The following is a 23,037-nucleotide window of genomic DNA, read 5'->3' as shown; positions in this document are numbered from 1 at the left end:
ACTTTTGCGAACGTCTGTGGATTTTTGTCCAATTCTGTTGAGCATGGTGCCAAATTGTTTGTAAGAGTCTGGAGGTTAATAATTATCCAAAAAATGTTAGAATTCGGATTCAAGATGGCCGCCATATGCAAATGAACCTCTTCGGCTCTTCGTCTGTTTTACTTAAATATTCATAACAATTGTATACTTTACTCAAATGTGTTCAAATTGCATATTCAACTTACTCGCATGATTCTGAGGTACCAAGTCAAAGGAGGAGCCAATATTCATATAGGGGGCGCTGTAAATGCTACAAGTGTATATCTCAGCATCCGCAAGGCAGTTTGAACCATCCTTTGGCATGCTGCTTCTATTTGCAAAGCTATAAGTGGAAAATTAAGGACAACGCGATTCGGGCAAAATTGTGATCGTCATCGGCCAATTAGATTTCAGCAGCTGTTTGACTACCTTAACAAGGTCCAATCATCATGAGACTTGACTGGTATGTTCCTGGGGGCACTTCCTAAGTGCATAAAAAAATTACGTAACGATAGCCACTAGGTGGCGCTATATCAAGAAAATGGGATACATCTAAGCAAAAATGAAGTGTATTGACACGCAGTTTGCAGCTTTGTATACTCTGCAGATGGCCTAACAACTTAGTAATTGCTAGTGTTGTGAAAAAATGCATCGTTTTTTCTCAATAACCAGTTGTTCAAAATTGAACTTTTTCAAACTAGTCCGTGGAATTTGGCTCTATTCCAAAACAATTGACTTTGTTGGAATCTGCAGAGTCTGTAGGTAAATAATTATCCAAAAAAGTACAAAATTTGGACACACTGTTGGAACAATAAATCAATTAGTCGAAGTGTGCTGAGTTTTTACATTCTTTCAGCTGTAACTCAAACAAATGAAGCCCAATTAAGACCACAATTTACATACATATGTAGAGTCTTACCTTGAAGGAGCATGTACAATATGACAGAAATCCATCAAAAGGGAGAGCTACAATTGCACAATTACATGTTATGTGCAGTTTCTGTGTTCATGCTGGATTTCTGTAATTGGGAGGGGCCTGTAAGCCACATAGTGATGAAAGTTCCACATTTTATTATCAATAATTAAAGTTCAGGTCCTTAGGATTCCTCTGATACCATATATGTCCATGTGAGTGAAATATTCAAAGTGCAGTACCTGATTAAAAAATCTGTATGTGCATTTGTAACAGCTCAGCTCCTCTATGGGACAGTAGTAAATTGTTTCACCAGCAGGTGGCACTCTAAGACCATATATTGCTTTGTTCATCTACATTCAAGAACATATTTCTCTGTACAGGTCAAAAGTCATAACATATGAACAAAAATATTTATCATAATTAAAAACGGTGCTCACCAGTCATATCATGTCCTTTGCTAAACTAAAACAAATGGTTCATTAGCACTTGTGAAATCTCACTGTCCAAAACTGCTTATGGTCTCTCTGTACTGATGCTCCTTACACCAACACTAAGGCCTCATTGTGCAGATCCTTGCTTTAATGGACACCTCATGGACACGTGACATGCAGTTAGTGAGTGATGTACTTAATCCGATTCCATGTTGTTGTTGATATTTACTATACACAATGGCTGCCATTGGCCACTGAGGTTTCAGCAGCTCTTTGAAAGGCCCAACAAGGCCCAATCATAAGAAATATTTACAGGGTGTCTATGGGGCACTTCGTAAGTACATGAGACATTTCCAAATGTTAGCTGCTAGTTGAAGATATAACAAAATCATAGATTCATTTTTACCTTGTTTGGCCTAAATGGTTCATGTGTCCTAAGGCCTCATTGACCTCTCAGACTGGCCAAAGGTCCCAATTAGGCCCATTCGTGTTAGGACCATGCCATTGCCGCTTGCAGCTATATTTAGGGGTTCGAGCACGAAATGCAAAGCATACTTTTGTCAATAAGTCTGTGCATTTTTGTCCAATTCTCTTGAGCATGGTGCCAAAACATTCACATGAGTCTGACATTAGGTAATTATAGAAACAATGTTGAAATTTTGATTCAAGATGGCCTCCATATGCAGATATTGCTCTTCGGCTTATCACAAGTTTTACTTGAACGTCTGTAACTCCTCCATACTTTATTCAAATGGGTTCAAATTTCACATTCTACTTAAGGACATGATTTTAAGGGTACCATATCAGCAATGTAGGCCTATTGTTTCCAAACAGGCCTATTCTGCGAGAACCCCGTTAATTGTCGCTTGCGGCTATATTTATTATTATTTTTCTTTTTCTGCCATAAAACGAATCGCACAGCCCAAACCGTAAGGCCTAGAGACTTGAGACTTGGTCAATAGGTAGTAGTCGGTCTCGCTACTCAGGCGCAAAATATCAGCCCAATTGGCCTCAAGGGGGCGCTACAGCGAAGGAAAACGCTTTCATTAAAAGATTTTCCACCCCGTGTGGCGTAGAGACGAAATCTTTTTTTCCCCTGATTCCTTGGGTCCTGCCGAATCAAAAAGGTACATACAACCACTAAGCTCCGCCTACTTAGTTTTTTTGCTATTTTGCATAATTTGCAAAACCTACTTTTGTGTACTCCTCTGTGGATTTTTGTCCAATTTTCTTGAGCTTGGTGTCAAAATGTTCGCAGGAGTCTGTAGCTTAATAATTATCAATAAAAATGTGAAATTTCGATTCAAGATGGCCGCCATATGCAAATGAACCTTTTCAGCCTAATTTATGTTTTACTTAAAAATCTATAACAAATTCATGCTTTTCTCAAATGTGTTTACATTTCATATTCCACTTTCAGACATGATTCTGAGGTAGCACGTCAAAGGAGAAGCCAATATTCATATAGGGGCGCTGTAAATGCTTCAAGTTTATATCTCAGCATCCATAAGGCGGATCGGACCGCCGTTTGGCACGCTGCTTCTATGGGCAAGGCTGTAGAGGGAAAATTAAGGACAACTCGATTCGGGCAAAATTGTGATCGTCATCGACCAATCAACTGTCAGCAGCTGTTTGACAACCTTATTAAGGTCCAATCATCATGGGATTTGACTGGTATGTCCCTGGGAGGCCTCCCTAAGAGCAGAAAAATTGTCATAACGATAGCCACTAGGGGGCGCTATATCAAGAAAATATTATATATCTCTGTGAAAATTAAGCATATTGACACGCAGTTTGCTTCATTTTATACTCTGCAGAGGGCCTAACAACTTTGTCATTGCAAATGTTGTCAAAAAATCCTTCGTTTTTTCTCAATTTCAAATTGTTCAAAATTGAAGCTTTTCGAACTAGTCCGTGGAATTTTAAATTAAATTTAAAAATTTAATTTAATTTAATTTAATTTAATAAATTTAAATTATTCTTAAACAATCTCAAATTTACATGTGCTAGAAAGGGAAATTCTACCATTTAAAATTCAATTGATACGTCTGTAGGTTAAAGTATAGAGAGACTACGGGGAAATGTTCGGCTGAAACTGGAATAGCGAAATAGGGTCAAAGATATTAATTTCAAAGCATTCATATAGGAGTGTATGCACCCTCCAAACAAATGGTTATAGCTCGGAAAATCATTCCTAAATCGCTTAACCACATATACCGTTGCCACAATGAGGCTCTGGAGACCAAGGTGGTGTAAAGGTTAGTGCAGTTTGAGCAAGAATTGAGTTAAAAACAGCACTATTTTTTTCAACTGTGCGCTGAACAGGTCTGAAGATACATTGAACTCTATGGGAGCCGAAACCCTACCTGGTGCCGAACAAAAATTCATAACTCAAAAACAGTATTTTCAAACAATCTCATATTTACAGGTGCTAGAAAATAAAAGTCTCTAGGTGATAGTATAAGGAAGTTATGGGGAAATGTTTGGCAGAAAAGTGGAAAAAAAAGGGTTTTCGGACAGAGGAGCCATCCCCATTAAAGAGTGTCTGTGTGTGTGTGTGCGTGTGCGTGTGTTGGGGGGGGGGTTAGGGTGGCACTGAAGGAGGGATAAAACGGGATGGAAGAGCGCGAATTTTTTGGAATTAAAGCTTTGCCACCCTTTTCATTTGTGTCCATTGTTGACTTACTCGCAGTTAGATAGGTAGACCTGAGTGTGTCTGCTAAATGTGCTGAGAAAAGTTTGAGCAGCATACAAGAACAATGGAAGGACAGTGTGGTGTGTGCCTGTGAGTGTGCATGCATGTGCATACTTAGGTGGGTGCACGCGTGTGTGCAAGAAAGAGCTGAACGGGACATTTGTGCACTGTTTTAAATGCACTCAGATGGAAACCTGTGTATCCTTGGCATACTCAAAATAACAAATATGGTCATTTTCAAAATAGTGTAAAAAAAATACTGTGGAATGTATAGATATTTGCAATATATCCCCCAGCTCAAGTCACGTTTATGCACTTGCATTTGAAAGCTTGCGCTTATATATAAAATAAATGCTTAAAAAACATACGGTATTATCATGCAAAATATTTAATCACCTACCCCTGTGAGACAGTCTATTTTTAAATGTTTGGGCACTTTGAGGTAAATATCATATTGTCTACTTTCAGAAAATGTTGTATAATTTTATACTTGACTGTTTCTGCTTAAAATTTTGAAAGATGTTTTACAAGACCCTAGTGAATCAGAAAATGTAAAGAAATGTCTAGTCTGTTATACTCAGCACCTAATAACACATTGCTTACCCCTAAAATAATAGGTGCCATTTGTTTTTTTGCCTTTCTGTCTTTAAATGTTCTCAATTAAATGACGCAAATCTTAATCTTTATCACCTATTTGCTCGTAATTTGCTTGTTTTTTCTTTTACATACTAGAGAAATTGGGCTGTCTATCAAGACCTGATTTGTAATTGTCGAATGTTAATGTTAACATAGGAATCTAAAGCACAAATTTTTAAAACAAATGAACTTTGATGAAAAAAAAACGTCAGAACCAAAACAGCACAGAGAAGAGAGAATGAAACATTAGCACACAAGTTACAAACTACGAATTTTATGTATAACTGAAGGAGTTCCTTGAGTCATGTTACTCTGAGGAAAAATTTTCTGATTTTGCTGTCAGATTAAATTGCTACTAAACAATTACAAAGTAAGTAAATAAAATAAAATAAAATTAAAAAGCAACTAAAACCACAGAATACACAATTTGTGGTATGGGCACATCCCTCTGGTGTAAAATGTGTGTATCTCTTTGTGTAAATTGTCTCTTTTTTTTTAAAACAAATTTGTTTGAGTACTTGGAAGGGAATTTAAAATGAACTATTATTTGCAAAATTTGATATTTAATACAGTGGCAGAATTGGCAATATGATGATATAGCCATTACTATTATTGTGAGGATGTAACCTTTTGGAATGTGTCATAGATATATTCAGAACTTAAAAAGTGCCAATCAATTGAACTGCAAGTTAAACCAATACAGTAGGGGTGTCCAAAGTTTTTTCCAAAGGGGACCAAACTGGGTCATATCAAAATTCTTAAGGGCCAGTCTCTCTTTCCAAATATATTATTCATAAATTACTTATAACATCCATCCATCCATTATCTGTAACCGCTTATCCAATTCTAGGGTCGCGGGGGGTCCAGAGCCTACCTGGAATCATCGGGCGCACGGCGGGAATACACCCTGGAGGGGACGCCAGTCCTTCACAGGGCTTACTTATAACAGTGAATTCAAAATACGAAAAACACAAATTTAAAAAACAGTTTATATTTGTTCCCTACTTAATTTCTTTTTTGAGCATTAACTGATGCAGGAGATCAAAAGAGTGTAACATCCAACATTTTACTGTAGATACCTCCCCCTCTTGAAATCGGTGGTTCTCACTGTCAACTTAGCAGTTGTTTTTTTTTTGCTGCAGTCCTCGCCAAATGTTGTTCTGTGAATTACTTTGCTGTTTATTCGTAGCCCATGTTGTATTACCTTATTTTTTTTTTTAACACAAACTGATTTTATTAAAGTTTAATTATGAAAACTGTGAAACAATGTACTTCACACATGAACATGTTTTATTTTCAGATTTTTAGTTATTAATGCATTCTTTAAATAAGTAATAATTTTTCAAGGTCATCTAGCATACCACTATTTGTTTCTTCACATACAACAAGCTGACATCATCTGGTGAAAGAAAAACTTTTTTGTTTTTCTATTGATGTTTAACTATTGATGTTTTCTTTAAAGTGAAGCCGTAGCCCAACTAAAACCTTACTGTGGGCCAGACTTTGGACAACCCTGCAATAAAGCAACCATATTGCTTTATTGCAATATTGCAGTTATTACCTATATTCTTTAGTATATTGAATTTTTTTTTCTGATATCTTCAAACTTGTAATTAATCTGGCTAGTGAATATGAGCTTATCAGCATCCTCACCACATCTAGACTTGTTGCCTTTGAAGAATGCCAAAATGCTATTTAACATTTGTGCATGTTTAAAATTCATGTAAATATGCCGCCTTCTGAAACACTGACACATGTGACAGCACAGGCAGCAAGGCATCAAGGTTGGCCAACTTCTGTTTTAAATAAAATGGTTGTAAGTCACCCAAATGGCATCATCTTACAAAAAACAGGCTACTCTTTTGGACGAGCAGAGTGATGGGGGTAGGGGAGAAAAAAAAAATTTGTTTTTCCCATGCTGATCATTGCCAAAACTCAAGAAGTAGCCAATTTTATTAACAATATAACAAATAATCATTTCCATCTCATAGTGCCCATCCCTACATTTCCGACGCATTATGACACTACAATGACAATGATGTACATCAGCAGGTCAAATGACACTTTTATGAATGTTGCCACTACTGATTAGCTGTAACAATGTGAAACAAGAGACAGTGGTGGTAACATCAGAGCTTAACACTCTGCATTCAGGTCAAGAATGACAGCACCTTCACATGGGACAAAGGCAGAAAGAGGAGAAGGGCATTCTCCGCTTCTCACTATCAGGAAATGGGTCAGTGCTTTTCCAGAACAACATAACACATTCCCTTTGTGTCTTTCTGACACTGGTCTTCGACCACGTGGACAAGTCAAGGGCAGTCCTTGTGCTTTAAAGACTGGGATGTAAAAACATCCCATGACACGAACATGAACTTACACACAGAATAAATCTTCACTAAAAGTCTTCAAATTTTGGCCTTAAATCTAATTTCTATTCCTAACTTACATTTACTGGTAAGTATGAAACAATGTAAACAATAGTAAACAACAATATTTATTATTCAGCTGGTTTAGTCACCATTGCCCCTTCCAACCTGTGTAGTCTTGGGGGGGGCGGGGATGTAAAAAAATCCAAACGACTGGTCTGAAAAGTATTTAAAATAACGCTAAAAGTCATGTAGTGTAACCCCAGCTTAAGGCATGCCAAAAAACACTGACTTCATTCAAGCAACCACAAATAAGCACGCTAACATAGGTCAGCAACAATCCATAGAAAATGACAAAATATCCTCATAACAGTGTAAAAAGCTGTTCAATCAGGCTAGACTGTCTTCCTACTTGTACTTGTTACTGTATTGTGGACATATTGTTTTTTTTTCATGGCTCTGAAACTTAATTTTTTAATGTGTCGTTAATAAACAAGTTCAGTATTAGTGATACAGGACACAGCTTTAACAAAAAACCTGTAAGTATAGCAAGAGAAATATCTGGATTTATAAGCATCTGTCTAGTAGTTAAAACAGATAGAGTTGGTATCGGTACTCTGTATCAGCAGACACATATTGTATCAGAAGGAAAAAAGTGTTATCTGTGGATCCCTACCCATAGCACAACTCGATGGGACAAAGGGACTGATCGTATGCTGGAGAGACAGCTCTCTCCCAGAAACGGAGCTGCGGAAGACACGTCTCTCTCTATGCAGAGCCTCTGCTCCAAGGATGGAGCTGCAGGAGACACTGCTCTCTCTACATGGATTCTCTGCTCCCAGAGAAGAAGCAGCACAGTCAGTCTGCCCTGCAGCCCATACACATCAGTATGATCTGCGAACATGCTGCCAAAACCACGTTTGATTCCTTTTACATTGAATTTATTAATTTTTTCTGAACTCTTGAAATGAGATCAAATAATTGTTTAAGGTTCATACATTCAATGTCAGAAAGTATGACAAAAGATTGAAGGGCTGGCCCTGAATGTATGTTCTTTGGGTAGGAATTCGGTTTATAATTTTGAAATTTCTATTTATTTATTATTTTTATTTTATTTTATTTTTTTTGTGTGTCATTATCGATAAAGATCTCCACTCCACATGCATTCATGTATTCAGTCTTGTCAGCATAAGTCTTGAACAAACCCTAAAACAGCCTAATGCTACAGCAACCTACTTACAATGAAGCATGACAAAGCTACAGTTCATTTTGTCAGCTTTACACCTCAAATTAGAACACTTCCACAAAGCTCTGGTTTATTTCTTGCATACTCTGTGCCCTTAGTGGCACTGTGTAGCGCACAAGTTAGTGAACGAATCAGCAAACAGAGCCATGATGGGAGCCGCAGTGCAGCCTTCATTTTAAAGCGGGCACTGAGCGCTGATTTTCTGAAGAATAGCTAGACCCAAGTATTTTGGTATTTATATATTTGTTTGTTGGGTAGGTATTCATTTCTAATTTTGAGATTCAGATATTCCGTTTTTGGGATAAATGTGGCTATCAATAAAGGCAACTCTCCACTCAACCCACACTCAGGCTCCAGCAGTAAACACAGTGCACAGTCCACCCATATTCAGGCTCATCGAAATAAAAGTCTTTGTGCAAGTGAAGCCTAAAACTCAGTCATATAGTGACTCAGTCAGCCTTGTGCCTGAAATTAGAGCACCTCTGCTCAAACTGGATATACTATATTCTGTTAGCTAGCATGTTAGCAAGCATAGTTAGCAAGCAAAGCCATGCTGTGATCCAAAGCACAGCCTGGGGAGAGGGATATTAAAGCAGGGGTCAGAAGCGGATTTTGTTAATGACAACAATATTCACCAAATATCCCGGCTGAAGCTCCAAAGCCCTGACAATGGTATTTATCCCTATATCACACCTAACAAGCAGATACATACATTGCTCCACTTCACCGAGGCAAGTAGCTGCTTCTCTGAGCAGATCTGACACCAACATTCGTCCTGACATTTGTGCTCTCAGACACTTTTTAGAATCAACTGCTCTGTTCTGGATTTGACTGCATGCCTCCTTCATTAGCATATACTGAATAGGAAATAGAGAAATGATTAATAAATAAATTTTAAAAAAGACTAAATAAATGAATATATAAATCAAACAAAAAAATATAAAAAAAATAAAAACAGAAAAAAATAAGTTAATATAGAAGTTAATAAAAAGGGTAAATAATACTGAAATATATTGTCATATATATTTTTAAAATATGCATAAATATAAAAATTATAAAATTATATTATTACATCCTATATTAAGAACATTTATTAATATATTTATTTTAATTCCACTTTTTTTAATCTATTTATTTTTGTTTTGGTAGCTTTGGTCCTCCATATGCCAAATATTGCACAATAATTTAAAAAAACCTACAGCATTATTAAACAAATTGCTGACTTTGCAATCTGTCCAATATTACACAGATACACGAGAAGACATATCAATTTACAAAATTCAATTCAAGTTTCAGATTCATTCAAATATTTTACTCAAGGAATTCCGGGGGGGGGGGGGGGGTCAAGTACACAAATGATACTAATGCAAACAATGTCCACATTTTACAGACAAAGCCTAACAAGACTAAATCAGTCACTATAACTAAAAGCAGACATTAGGTAGGACAGAGGAAAAGGCTTTCAGCAGCTTGAATTTTTCCATGAACTTGTGTTTTTGGGTCTTGCCTCATGTTGTGTGACAAAAATAGCAGCCTGTTTACAGAAGCATTCTGCAGTTTATGTGCTAGAGTGATAAGTTTACAAAAAAGGCAGACAGTGTGTATCTTGGGTCTTGATGTTTGAATGTTTGAACCCATTCCCCTGTAGTGCGATGTAATTGGTGACGGCATTTGTCATGTCTTGCCATTTGCTGCTATTAAGTTTGGTTAACTTTAGCAGGTTTTGGCTTGTCGTGAACCACATACACAAAGTTTTTCATAATCTTCATTTTCAGCATGGTGTTTAGTTCACAGATGGTGAAGTAAGTTTACTGTCAAGCTGTCTTTAACTGCAACTGATTTGACAGTCTTCAGAAGGTCGTCTTTTGAGAAACATCGATCTTTCAAAGCCAAACCAACTCCAAGCGAGTGAGAATTGGCCACTTTTAGCAACCAAATCTAACGACACCTACGGGGAGGCTACTGGTACTTCTGTTTTGTCTCCTAACACAGGTTGTTCACTCTTTTATAACTAATTCCTACACAGAACACTAGCTAGTGTCACTGCATGCACTCTGTGCATTAGCAGTAGTCTATCCTACCTGACTACAGGGCGCAGTGAATGCGTGAACTCTGACTGTTTGCCTGGTTTTCGTCAGTGATATACTCAATAATGTCTCCTCACACACATTGTTAAAACAATAATTAAGATATTATTGTAGACAATGCATATGCCACCCACCTATGATACAGTATTCTGCACCACACAAATTCCAACTTGTCCAATTGCAATACATTAAAACTTAGGGATAGCCAAATGTATATAGGTGAACTTAAGAATACCTCATTTGTTATATATAGTTGATTTGGTATTTAAATACAATAATTTTATATTATTATATTGATATAGTTACAGGGGTTGGACAATGAAACTGAAACACCTGGTTTTAGACCAAAATAATTTATTAGTATGGTGTAGGGCCTGCTTTTGCAGCCAATACAGCGTCAATTCATCTTGGGAATGACATATACAAGTCCTGCACAGTGGTCAGAGGGATTTTAAGCCATACGTCTTGCAGGATAGTGGCCAGGTCACTACATGATGCTGGTGGAGAAAAACGTTTCCTGACTTGCTCCTCCAAAACACCCCAAAGTGGCTCAATAATATTTAGATCTGGTGACTGTGCAGGCCATGGGAGATGTTCAACTTTACTTTCATGTTCATCAAACCAATCTTTCAGTCTTGCTGTGTGTATAGGTACATTGTCATCCTGATACACGGCACTGCCTTCAGGATACAATGTTTGAACCATTGGATGCACATGGTCTTACTTAATTTGCAATTAATGGAGATTGGTTACCAGGCTGGTCCAATTTAGCCATGAAACCTCCCACACTAAAATGACAGGTGTTTCAGTTTCATTGTCCAACCCCTGTATATTTTAACAGCCCCATTGCCCTTTTTAAAATCTCCATGACAAAAGAGAGTAAAAAAAAAGGAGAGAGGAAATATTGTTCTTATGTTAAAAAAAAAAAATAATAATAAATTTCTCCTGAACAGGTAACAGGAAATAATTTCTGAAAAAAATAATAATAGAAGTACAGATGCCTATGTATAGATTAAATATCATAAGTTGTGAGAGAGAGATATATGAGGCACTTTTTGTAACTTCGTTTTGACAGGTCATTTGGGCCAATCAGAGCGTGCCACGTCATCAAACCCCGCCCCCTTTTGGGAGGGAAGTCCCGCCCCCTTGTCCAATCAGAAGCGTGTATTTGACAGGAAGTCCCGCCCTCTCGTCCAATCAGAAGCGTTTATTTGCTCGGAAGTCCCGCCCTGTCATCGACCAATCATAAGCGTGTATTTTCCCGCCCTTGTTCAAAAGTCCCGCCCTCGCTTCGTCCAATCACAAGCGTGTATTTTACCCCCGGATTTCCCGCCCTCCCCTCAACCAATCATAAACGTGTATTTTAACCGTAATTCCCGCCCTTCGCTCTGTTTTATAGATATCTACGACCCCCCACGATGAACCCCTTTATCACGCGCGCACATACGCGAGCCCCCCACCCCTTTATCGCGCACACACGCGCGCACAGGCTCTGTTTCATCACAGGTGTCAAGTCACGAGCCACGCTTTATCAGTCGCACACTCGCTACCGTAATCGCTAACGATCAACCACCCCACCCCTTTTATCGCGCGCACACACATAAGTGAACCCCCCCAACCCTTTTATCGCGCGCACACACATAAGTGAACCCCCCACCACTTTGGAATTACAGGAATCGTCCAACGGTCTCAACCCCCCCCCCCCCCTCAAACGGTTATGACACACGCACGTACCCCCCACACACACACACATACAGGGTATACATAAGTAAATTTTTAATTTTCTAACTCCAAGTTCTAAATGATTAATGGTGTTTTAGTGATTAAAGATTGTTTTAAAATCGTTCATTTTCTCCCCACGGTCTATGACCCACACCCCAAAACATACTGTTTTCATACGATAAAAAATGACATTTGAAGATGTCTTAACGCTGCCCCTCCTAAACCCTCCTCCTCGCTGTACGTCAGAAAAGTTTACGATAAGTGACTCAGTATATCTAGGAGCTCAAAAATCTACGCATTACACGCTGACATTCAACTTTGGATGATATACTGTTCGGACTGGAACCAAAAGGTAAGAACTGACATTTATAACGTAAAATAAGATTAATTTAAGAATATTACTTTATATTTCATTTTAAAAATGTTATATATTTATTTATTTATTTTATTTTTATTTTTTAGATTAAGAACAAACAAGAACAGACGTGATGGCTAATATTTTACAAGCTCCAAGACTAAGTCCTTAGGGTAAGTAAATATATATATATATTTATATATAAATGTGTATATATATATGTAATATGTATTTTATAATGTTATTCATGAAAATTTTCGTATCTCTTTAGTCAAACGTCCTAAACAGTTATGAACTGGAGACACCTCCTACTTGAACACATCCACTTATGATGAAGCTCTTCCCCTGTAAGTAAAGTACAATATGTTATTCATAATTTTGTGTGTATTTCCTAGTCCTAATTGAAGCTTTTTGTATTTTTTCATCCTTAGATTTCAGTAAAAACAATCTGAAACTATTATGATGCTACTTTCTACGAATGCTGTCGTCTGTGAAGAGCCATCGACTGTTGACTCAAGAATGTAAAATTTATTTTATTTAATGTTTATTTATTCATTTGCTTTATTGTATTAGTCAAATGGCGCAAAAACGCCCTAACAACGAGGTTTTAAACAATGAAGCTAAGAAGCCTAACATCAGTCCTTTTTCACATGATTTAAATAGCACTCAGATAATCTGCGAACTAAAACGCAGTATTTCAAAATTAGAAACTAAATTGAATGAACACGAAACGTACACAACTCTGAATCCTTTTCTGTTAGAAGCTGTAAATCAGCTTAATGACAGTTTGTCAGTAAATCCAACCCAAAACTTTGAATGTTTAAAGTCTCCTGTTAATACCTCAGAAAATACAGCTAAAAGTTTGCATGATGTTTTCTTTGAACTGGAGCACAGCTTATCGAAATTACAAAACACACTCAATGAATACGACACGTGTACAACTCTGAATCCTTTTCTGTTAGATGCTGTAAAACAGCTTAATGACAGTTTGTCAGAACCTTCTAAGCCAACCACAGACTTTGAATGTTTAACGTCTCCTGTTAATACCTCAGAAAATAATCCTGAAATTTTGTCAGATTTTTTCTATGAACTAAATCAAAGTCTTTTGAGATTAAATGATAATCTGATAAACTTAAGTCAAAATTCATTAACCAGTCCTGATTATCATGACAATTCTCCTCCTTCACCTAATATTGAGAATAACCCCAATGACAATTCTCCTCCTCCATCACCTAATATTGAGAATAACCCCAATGACAATTCTCCTCCTCCTTCACCTAATATTGAGAATAACCCCAATGACAATTCTCCTCCTCCTTCACCTAATATTGAGAATAACCCCAATGACAATCCACCTGACGATGGTGATGTACAAACGGGAGGTGATCTTGACCCAAATATCAATATAAATCGCTTAGACAGATTCCGCACCACAGAAATTAGAAGAAGGATAAACTTTTTTTCTCTTGGTAACGTCGACAGCTTTGCAGAATTTTACAATTATGTTCTTGAGATTTTAAATGAAATGCTCAATGTTGCCAATGGTGAAATAGTTGGACCGAGTGATGGTGTGTTTGTAGAAATTCAGGGTGATTCGCTCAATGTTTCGTCGCGTGTTCAGATAAATGATGGGGGTATCGATCTGAATTCCTTTCTGATGTTGTTTGAAAACTCCATCCAGAGTAAATTTGAAATACTTTCCGATGAAACTTTACAATTAGTTATTCGGATTGTGCACGCTCCTCAGGGTGGAGGGAAAAAAAAAGCTATCGGGTATCTTCAGCACAGATTTTATTCAGAAAAAGATGAAACATCTGTATGTTTTTCACAACAAAGATAACCTCTGTTTTGCCTTATGCGTTTCTCAAATATTGAATCCTGAGAAAAACATTTTCGAAGTAGAACAAATAGCGAGGCAACTGCAAAATGATGTAGGTTTATCCATAGATGAAATGGTTAGCTTTGCACATATCGCACGCTTTGAGCAACATTTGAACTGCAAAATCATAGTGTTGTACCGAAGTGATGAAAAGAAGGGGTATAGTTTGTTTCAGAACACTAACATGCCTCATGACAAAACCGTTTACCTGTTCTTGCAAGATAACCATTATTACGGCGTCAAAAATCTTAAAGGTGTTTTAGGTACATCCTATGTCTGCCCCTACTGTTCCACCGGCTTTAACAATCAGAAACATCACAAATGCGATTTTCATTGCAACGTATGTCTTGACAAAGACTGTCCTAAACGGTCTAAAAAGACTGTACAATGTGAAGATTGTCTAAGGGTTTGCAGATCGCAGTATTGTTATGATAAACATAAAACAGTGATCGATCCAAGCGGTGATCAAACTTTATGCAAAACTAGATTCTACTGCCCTAAATGCAATACCGTGCAGGATCAGAGTAAAGGATCGAAAAAGCATCAGTGTCAAACCAATCGTTGTAAAAACTGTGGAGCCAAAGTTGATTCAGAAATCACACATGAATGTTTTATGCAACCTATAATATTTGAAATTCCCGATGAAAAGTACGTCTTTTACGATTTTGAGACGAATCAAGAAACAGGTTACCACGTAGCTAATTATATATGTTGCATTGATTTCAAAGGTAGGGAGTGGACAGCAAAAGGGGACAAATGTGTGGCATCATTCTTTAGAAAGTATCGCAAGGAAAAGTATAAAAGTTATACATTCGTAGCGCACAACGCTAGAGGGTATGATTCATACCTTTTGTTGAACCATTTAGTGAAGGAAGGTATCACCCCTAACATCATAGCGCAAGGTGGTAAAATCTTGTGTTTTCAAGATGTTGAGTATAAACAGAGATACATCGATAGTCTCTCTTTTCTCCCTATGAGACTGAGCGCTATTCCAAAGGCTATGGGGTTCACATCAGACAAAAAAGGTTATTTCCCACATTTTTGGAATACTGTGGAAAATCAGAATTATATAGGACCTTATCCGAAACCCGAGTTCTACGGGGTAGACACCATGATGACCAAAGAAAGAGAAGAATTTTTTGAATGGTACAATACATGTACAGGAAAGCTCTTTCACTTTAAGGAAGAAATGGCTCAATATTGTAAGAACGACGTCCACATTCTGAGAAAAGGTTGTATAGCTTTCAGGGATGAGATACTGAGCAGTACAATGGTTGACCCTTTCAAATGCATCACCATAGCTAGTGTCTGTTTGCAAATATTCAGAATCAACTTTCTGTCTGAAAACATTTTAGCTATCCCGCCTTTAGATAATTACATCGACAGTCAGAAATCTTTCTCAACACCTTCCATACAATGGCTCGAGTACATCTCTGAGAGAGACAAGATCCCCATCCGACATGCCCTCAATGAAGGTGAGGTCAAATTCGGAAACTATTTTGTGGATGGTTATTATGACGACGGTAGTGAACGAAAGGCTTTTGAGTTTTTAGGATGTTTTTATCACGGATGTGATAAATGTTTTCCTTCAAATTTACCACATCCTCTAAGTAAGAGTTCACAATCCTTTGGGGATGTTTATCAAAATTCTATGGATAGAATTCAGACTTTGCAAAACACTTTCAAACTGAACGTAACTATGATGTGGGAGCATACCTGGAATGAGATGAAAAGATCAAACCAGGATGTTAAATTGTTTATGTCCCGCTTTGACTTCCCTGAGCGCATAAAACCGCGAGATGCTCTGTTTGGTGGTCGAACAAACGCATTACATCTCCATTATGTAGCACAGCCCGGTGAAAGGATTGATTACTATGATTTCACGTCCCTCTATCCTTATGTAAATAAAACAAAGAGGTACCCCGTGGGTCACCCCACTATCATCTTTCGTGATTTCCAACCGTTGGAAAAATATTTCGGGCTTATTAGAGCAAAAGTTCTCCCCCCTAAGGGCTTGTGGGCCCCTGTTCTCCCTTATAGAGTGAAAAGCAAACTCTTGTTTCCTTTGTGTCGGACATGTGCTGAACAACAAATGCAAAACTGTAAACACTCGGATGAGGAGAGGGCCCTGACAGGTAGTTGGTGTAGCGCTGAGGTGATGAAAGCCATTGAGAAGGGGTACAGAGTGTTGAAGGTTTTTGAAATATGGCACTTCCCTAATCATTCGAAATATTTGTTTACAGAATACATCGACAGGTTTCTGCAGACAAAACAGGAGAGTTCAGGTTATCCCTCCTGGGTGGTGAATGAGGCCGATAAAAAAGAGTACATTCAAAAGTATGAGGAGAACGAAGGGATCAAACTAGAACAATCACGCATTGAAGTTAATCCTGCGCAGAGATCTGTGGCTAAACTGGCTTTGAATTCTTTATGGGGAAAAATGTGTCAGAGAACAGACAGGACAAACACTACACTGATCAAAGACCCTAGTGAGTTTTTACAATTCATATTCTCGGATATGTATAACGTAAGTCATTTCTCCTTTCTGAATCAGGAGGTGGCATTGGTGCAGTGGCGTTACGCAGACGATAGATGTCTCAAACCGGGTAACGCTAATGTATTTATAGGTATTTTCACCACAGCCTATGCTAGACTTGAATTATACAATGTGATAGATCAACTACAGCAGAGATGCTTATACACGGATACTGACAGCGTCATTTTCAAAAGTAAAGAAGGTGACTGGATGCCTCCTCTAAGTGATTACTTAGGAGGCCTTACGAGTGAATTGGACACAGGTGATCAAATAGTAGAATTTGTCAGCGGGGGTCCGAAAACCTATGGTTACCGCACTCTCAAAGGGAAGACTACGATGAAAGTTAAGGGTATTACTTTAAACTACACCAATGGTGAAATTGTTAACTTGAAATCCTTGACAGAACTGGTTAATGAACATGTGAAAAATCCTAATTCTAACGCTGAAATTATGACTACCCACAATCAAATTGTGAGAGATAAAAGAGGCTTTCACTTAAAAAACAAATCACTGATGAAAAGGTTCAGAGTTGTGTACGATAAACGTGTTCTCTTACCCGATTTCACAACATTACCATACGGATATTAAATAACTAACTAAAAATGATTCATCCAAGGGGATTTGATTCTAGACTTCAGCTTCCTTTTTCTTGTATAGTGTGTGGACCAAGCAATAGTGGAAAATCTTTTTTTATCAAAATGTTGTTGGAAAATTGTAAGGATTCCATGTCAAAAACCCCGGATCAAATTGTATGGTGTTATACGTGCTGGCAACCTCTCTATGATGAACTGCTGAACAAAATAAACATACGTTTTGTTCAAGGAATACCCGACTCTTTGTGTGATGATGAACTCTTTCCACCGCACAAAACAAATTTATTGGTAATCGATGATCTGATGGAAACAGCTAGCAAGAACGAGGAGGTAGAGAAGGCTTTTACAAAATATACACACCACAGAAACCTGAGCGTCATCTATTTGGTTCAAAATCTGTTTTTTCAAGGAAAAAGTAGCAGAACCATCAACTTAAACACCAACTATATGGTGCTTTTTAAAAATCCTAGAGATAAACTACAGATAAGCATACTGGCACGTCAAATGTATCCGGGAAACAACAAATACTTTTTAGAATGTTACCAAGAAGCAACTGCTAGACCTTATGGGTATTTATTTGTAGATTTAAAAGCATCAACGCCAGATGAACTTCGTCTCAGGTCAGGATTGTTTGCGTGGGAGAATCCTGCAGTGTATATTCCAAAGAAAAAATTTGTAAAGTACTGAAAAATGTCTGCGCGTCTAAAGAGAAATGTTCAGATGTTGACATCTCTATTTCATGCTACCCCTGGAGAAAGGAAGGTTATATTACGTAAAGCTTCCTCAGATCTCATATTAGCCATCTGCGAATTAGCCCTAAATCTATTGAGAGGAAACATACCTTTAACGTCTCGTCAATATCATCAGTTTAAAAGACAGAAAAAATTAATTAAACTATTTGCTAATAAAAAAACATCTGTGGAGACTAAAAGAAAATCTGTTAACCAATCCGGAGGATTTCTTCTCCCTTTATTAAGTGTCGCAGTCCCCTTCATCAGCAGTTTAATAACATCTGGTCAGAGATAACATGGAAACCGCTGATAAGATGTATTTGGTGCCTCAACACCAATTAGATAAACTTAAAAACATGACGAGTGGAAAAGAAACTGTTAGAAAAATGGTGGAAAATGATATAGACGATGTGATGCGTCATATATTGAACAGATCTGATTTGATTCCTTATGAAAAGGCTAAACTTTATGCATCAGCCTTGCAACGATTTTTAAACATCGTCAAACAGGGGGAAGAGGAAACGTCTCAAATAACCCTTTCCCTACCTACTGAAAATAAACCGTCGACGGAGGCGACTGAAAATAAACCTTTGACGGAGGATTTACAAACAACCAAAGATGAAATTATTAAAGAGGTTATAGCAAATGTTCCAGCCAGAACCAGAAAAAATGCTTCTTACATCATGGAGAAAATATTAAAGTCTGATGATGTAGCTTCATGGAATGATGAAGGTGAATTTATTTTCAATGGTCAAACAGTAAAAGGATCACACATGTTGGATTTGATTAAAAATCTCACAGCTCCTCAAAAAGTATCTGATGACCGGAGACCTTTAGGCTGGGGTGAACTGTTACAAACTGTCGCTAACTTAAACATTCCATTTTCAACCATTCCTAATGCAGGGGTTAGACGTAAAATATCTGATGTTAAAAAATCCAAAACGTTGTATTCTACCCCTGCTTCCTCCCCTACAAGTTATGATTCCTCTAATCTTGAACCTGCTTTTAAATCTCCTAGATTTACCGCTTCAAACTGGTTGAATTTTTAATATTCATATTGTAATTTTATTTCATAAATGATGAATCTTTGTAACAATTAATCATGTAATGTTTATCTTTATTTAAATAAAATGCAATTTCAATGATTTTACATGTGTCATCGTTATTATTTTATTTCAAATACAATGTAAATCTTTCACCAGAGTTAACACATTGAATACAATTCTTAACGTGTGTGTTATTTTTTCTAGGGTACATTTTTTTAACAAAAGCTACAACCATATCATCATTTCTTTTTAAATCATCACTATACATAGACATAATTTCATTTAAAGTATAACCTTTAGCTTTATGATATAAAAAGAATACACAATGTTGTCCGCAACAAACAGATTCGAACCTCTGCACTTGTTTAGAGTTATGTATTATTTCCAGACAGTTCCTTTTTAAAAAATAATAAATAGATTCAGGAAAGATGGGGGAATTTGGTCGATTTCCGTATGAATCGAAAAAATATCCTGTGGTTTCATTGATTATATATAAAGCCAGCCAGTGACCCCCTGGCATGTGGCTCGGGTCGGTATTTACGATGAACAAAGCAGGAAACTGCGTCAATCTGTTCTCGGGTAACTCATCACTAGCAAAAACACCGTAAAAGACTTTTCTTAGAGACGGACAACTTCTCATCAACTCTGTAAGTTCTTCGGTATCCATGGTTATTGATAATCTATGAGAACGTTTCGACGACTATTGATTTCCAAAATTGAATCAAAACTGGCATACACAATTAGATTCACAGTCCTCGGAAGAGGGTTTCGAAATCCAGAGTTCCAGTCTCATATTACCCGACTTTATTAAAGATAGATGCTGCCCACAGTCATCATCGGGTGTCAGGTTGAATGCGACCAGAGTGTAACCTTGGGTGTAGTCTTGTCTGTTTATAGACAACCCCTGATCTTTAAGTTGTTTTCCTGAAGCTAAAATTAAGGAATGAAACTCACGGACCACATTCCCGTTTTGAAAATCCGGCTGGAATGGCTTTGCAGGGTGTTGTGTCCCATCTACATACAGAGCTATAAACTCTGTATCGTAATGTTTAAAATTAAACGGATTTTTATTGTATGCACCGCTGAAAGCGTCATTATCGACCATTCCGAAAATTAATGTTTTAGGAAGGGGTCCGAGGAACAGGTTCTCTTGGGTACAGATACGACTGCCTGCGGGTAGACTGAAGGTTTTCATAGAGACCCTCTCTAACGGATATTTAGCTGTAGCGTTAAGTAACGCCTGCGCATGACCCAGTTTCACAGCTGGAGAAACTGTTACTTTTTTCACAAACAGCGATGCTGAGAGTAATTTGAGATTGTAATCCCTCGGTCCTTCTTTCATTAGACAAAATTCCTCTTTACTTCGAACCATTTTAATTTTTAAATCAACTCCGTTTAGTAAATATCTTGAAAAAATATATCAGAATGGATGTGCCCGATCAAATCAAAGGTTTTACTTTCTGAGCTAAAAAGAGCCCTGTTTTTTAATCCATTATTACGACCTTGAGGGTCGGTTACATCCATCTGACCGGCTGTATCTTTATAAAACAACCCGGTTGAAAATTGCGTTTGCAAGGCGTCTGCGCCATAATTCATGATACACTCCATTATTGATCTGTATGGGTAAGTATTGCTTGATTGACTGATGAGGCGATCCCCAAGCATAACATCTACTTGTGAAAATAGAGATGCTATGGGATAGTTAATCATTCCGACCTTGGCATCGTTAGCAATATTTGACCCGTCAGGATTTGTAATCTTACATCTTAGATGTAAAAAGGTGTTGTTCAAGTCCAGGTAGTCTTCTCCATTTCCTGCTACGTAAAACTCCAAGGGTCCGTTATCAGTCAAGGCGGAAAGTGGCGGTATTTCGACATAAGTATATTTTTCAATACTTGTTTGAGTGTAAGGTAACGTAAAAATGTCTAGCTCAGATTTGGTGCATTCAGTTGAAAGACTGTGTAAGAAAGCCATTGTATTAGAAAATGTTCAATCTTCTGCGTTTGATAGAAGAGGAGGAGAACGAAGCACGCTTGTTGTCTCTTCGTTTGTTCTTTTTCACTCTGCCTTTACTCTCTGCAAGCTTTCGCATTTTATCTGTAATTACAACTCGCCTTCCAGGAGGCCTCTTAACATTCTTGCGCGCAATCGCAGCAATTCCTGATCCATCCTGTTTTTGATTCCTGTTAATAATGTTGCTCACGACGTCACTTACTATGCCTTGCGCGGCTGTTTTAAAATGCGGTTTTACAATAGATATACCCCTTTTAATAACAGGCACAGCCATCCTAAAAAGCGCTTTGAAGATTCCGCCTAACCCGGAACCATACATAGTCGGTGTTCCTTGATACCCCGGAAGACCACTTCCTGCTTGATTTGTATAATATTCTATAAGATTTCTGGGGTCCGTGTAGCTTATACCGGTCATTTTCAAACGCGAAATGAATGTTTTGCGGGTCTAAAGTGAAGTTTAGCGATGAATTTTCCGTAGAGAAAAGGAATATATTGATTCTGGTCTGATTTAATTTCAATAACTATATCGTTTATAAAACTCTTGCTCACAGGTACGTAGTGTGGCTTGTCGTAAGTTATTGTGACAATTTCGTTGTTCTCACCGGTTATATGTACACATCTCAACAATGGTACAAAACTATCCCCTACCCTTTGATAATGAATAATATCTGTATACACGTACAGGGTGTAAAATCCTGCGCGGACGTCTACCGGATAGCGAGCCTCAGGTTCATCACGTGTAAGATTTTTCTTTGGTTCCAGACCTAATATAATTGATAGAATACCTTGAGCCCCCAGCGAATAACTTTTATCAGTTACCATACGTATTTTGTATGTATTAATATTATAATGGATTTTTATTTCAAGGCCTAACTTTTTTATAGATCTATTCATTTCCTGAACCAGAGCATCTATGTTGCTGTAATACCCCGGACTCATCTGACAGTTATAAAATTCTTTTTTCATTCCGTCATCGAATCGAACAAAAAATATGCTTTCCCACGCTGTCAACGAGTACCATGAATGAGGATATTGTACTTCAGTGAGAGACACCTCCCAGTCACCCGTCAATTCAATAGGCTTGGCAAATTTGGTCGTGTAACATGAAATCTTGTTTTCAGGATAGATGTCTTTGGATGCGTTGCTCGGGAGAGTCACGTAGAACCCTGTCTCTTCCATGACTATATGATTATGATTTTCATGGCGTTCCTATCAAATCTTTTTAAACTTTGATGTCAATCACATCCTTTGCAGGGATCCAAGAGTTAAACTTTTCAGGCCACCCCACCCATTTAACTAAACACATCTTTCTCCTATTTTGTATTTTTTCATCTAAAATTTTCTCAATTTTATAGGTTTTATTTTTTCCGACTATAATTTTTTGTAGCTCCTGTTCATAAAATGCCCCGTCAATGTTTTCACCGTCCATATCTTGCAGCTTGTAAACCGGAGGATCTCTCGGTATCTGTTCCAAAACGGTGAAATTTTCGGTCGTATAATTTTGCTCATATCCTTTTTCGAAATATCTTTTCACACGAGAAATCTTTACAATGTCCCCGATCTTAAACTTAAAACGTAGTTTCTTGGTTCTTGAAGGAATCAACCCGTACAAGTTTTTAAAAGCTTTGAATGAATTTGATTCATTAACATCAACAGGTTTCATTTTGATAGAGCTGTGGTAATTACTATTGTAAGCAAGGACCATATCCTGTACCACATCAACGTATTTTCTCGTATTAACAGCTGTGAAATATTTCCACATTT

At 37.5% G+C, this 23,037-nt stretch overlaps 1 protein-coding gene and 1 long non-coding RNA gene across 3 annotated transcripts in view; one reads left to right on the top strand and one right to left on the bottom strand.

Annotated features, from left to right (window-relative positions):
* The window catches only part of LOC136679681 (alpha-1,6-mannosylglycoprotein 6-beta-N-acetylglucosaminyltransferase A-like), a 252,818-nt gene that overhangs the window by 211,784 nt on the left and 17,997 nt on the right, over positions 1–23,037 (bottom strand). The gene's annotated exons all lie outside the window — the stretch shown is intronic.
* Positions 12,581–12,996, top strand: LOC136678019 (uncharacterized). The gene is made up of 3 exons (XR_010796454.1): positions 12,581–12,648; positions 12,747–12,822; positions 12,907–12,996. It is a non-coding gene; the product is annotated as an uncharacterized lncRNA (long non-coding RNA).

The sequence above is a fragment of the Hoplias malabaricus genome, chromosome Y (assembly GCF_029633855.1).
Source record: "Hoplias malabaricus isolate fHopMal1 chromosome Y, fHopMal1.hap1, whole genome shotgun sequence".
NCBI classification, from domain to species: Eukaryota; Metazoa; Chordata; class Actinopteri; order Characiformes; family Erythrinidae; genus Hoplias; species Hoplias malabaricus.
This window is presented reverse-complemented; position numbering and strand designations above follow the sequence as displayed.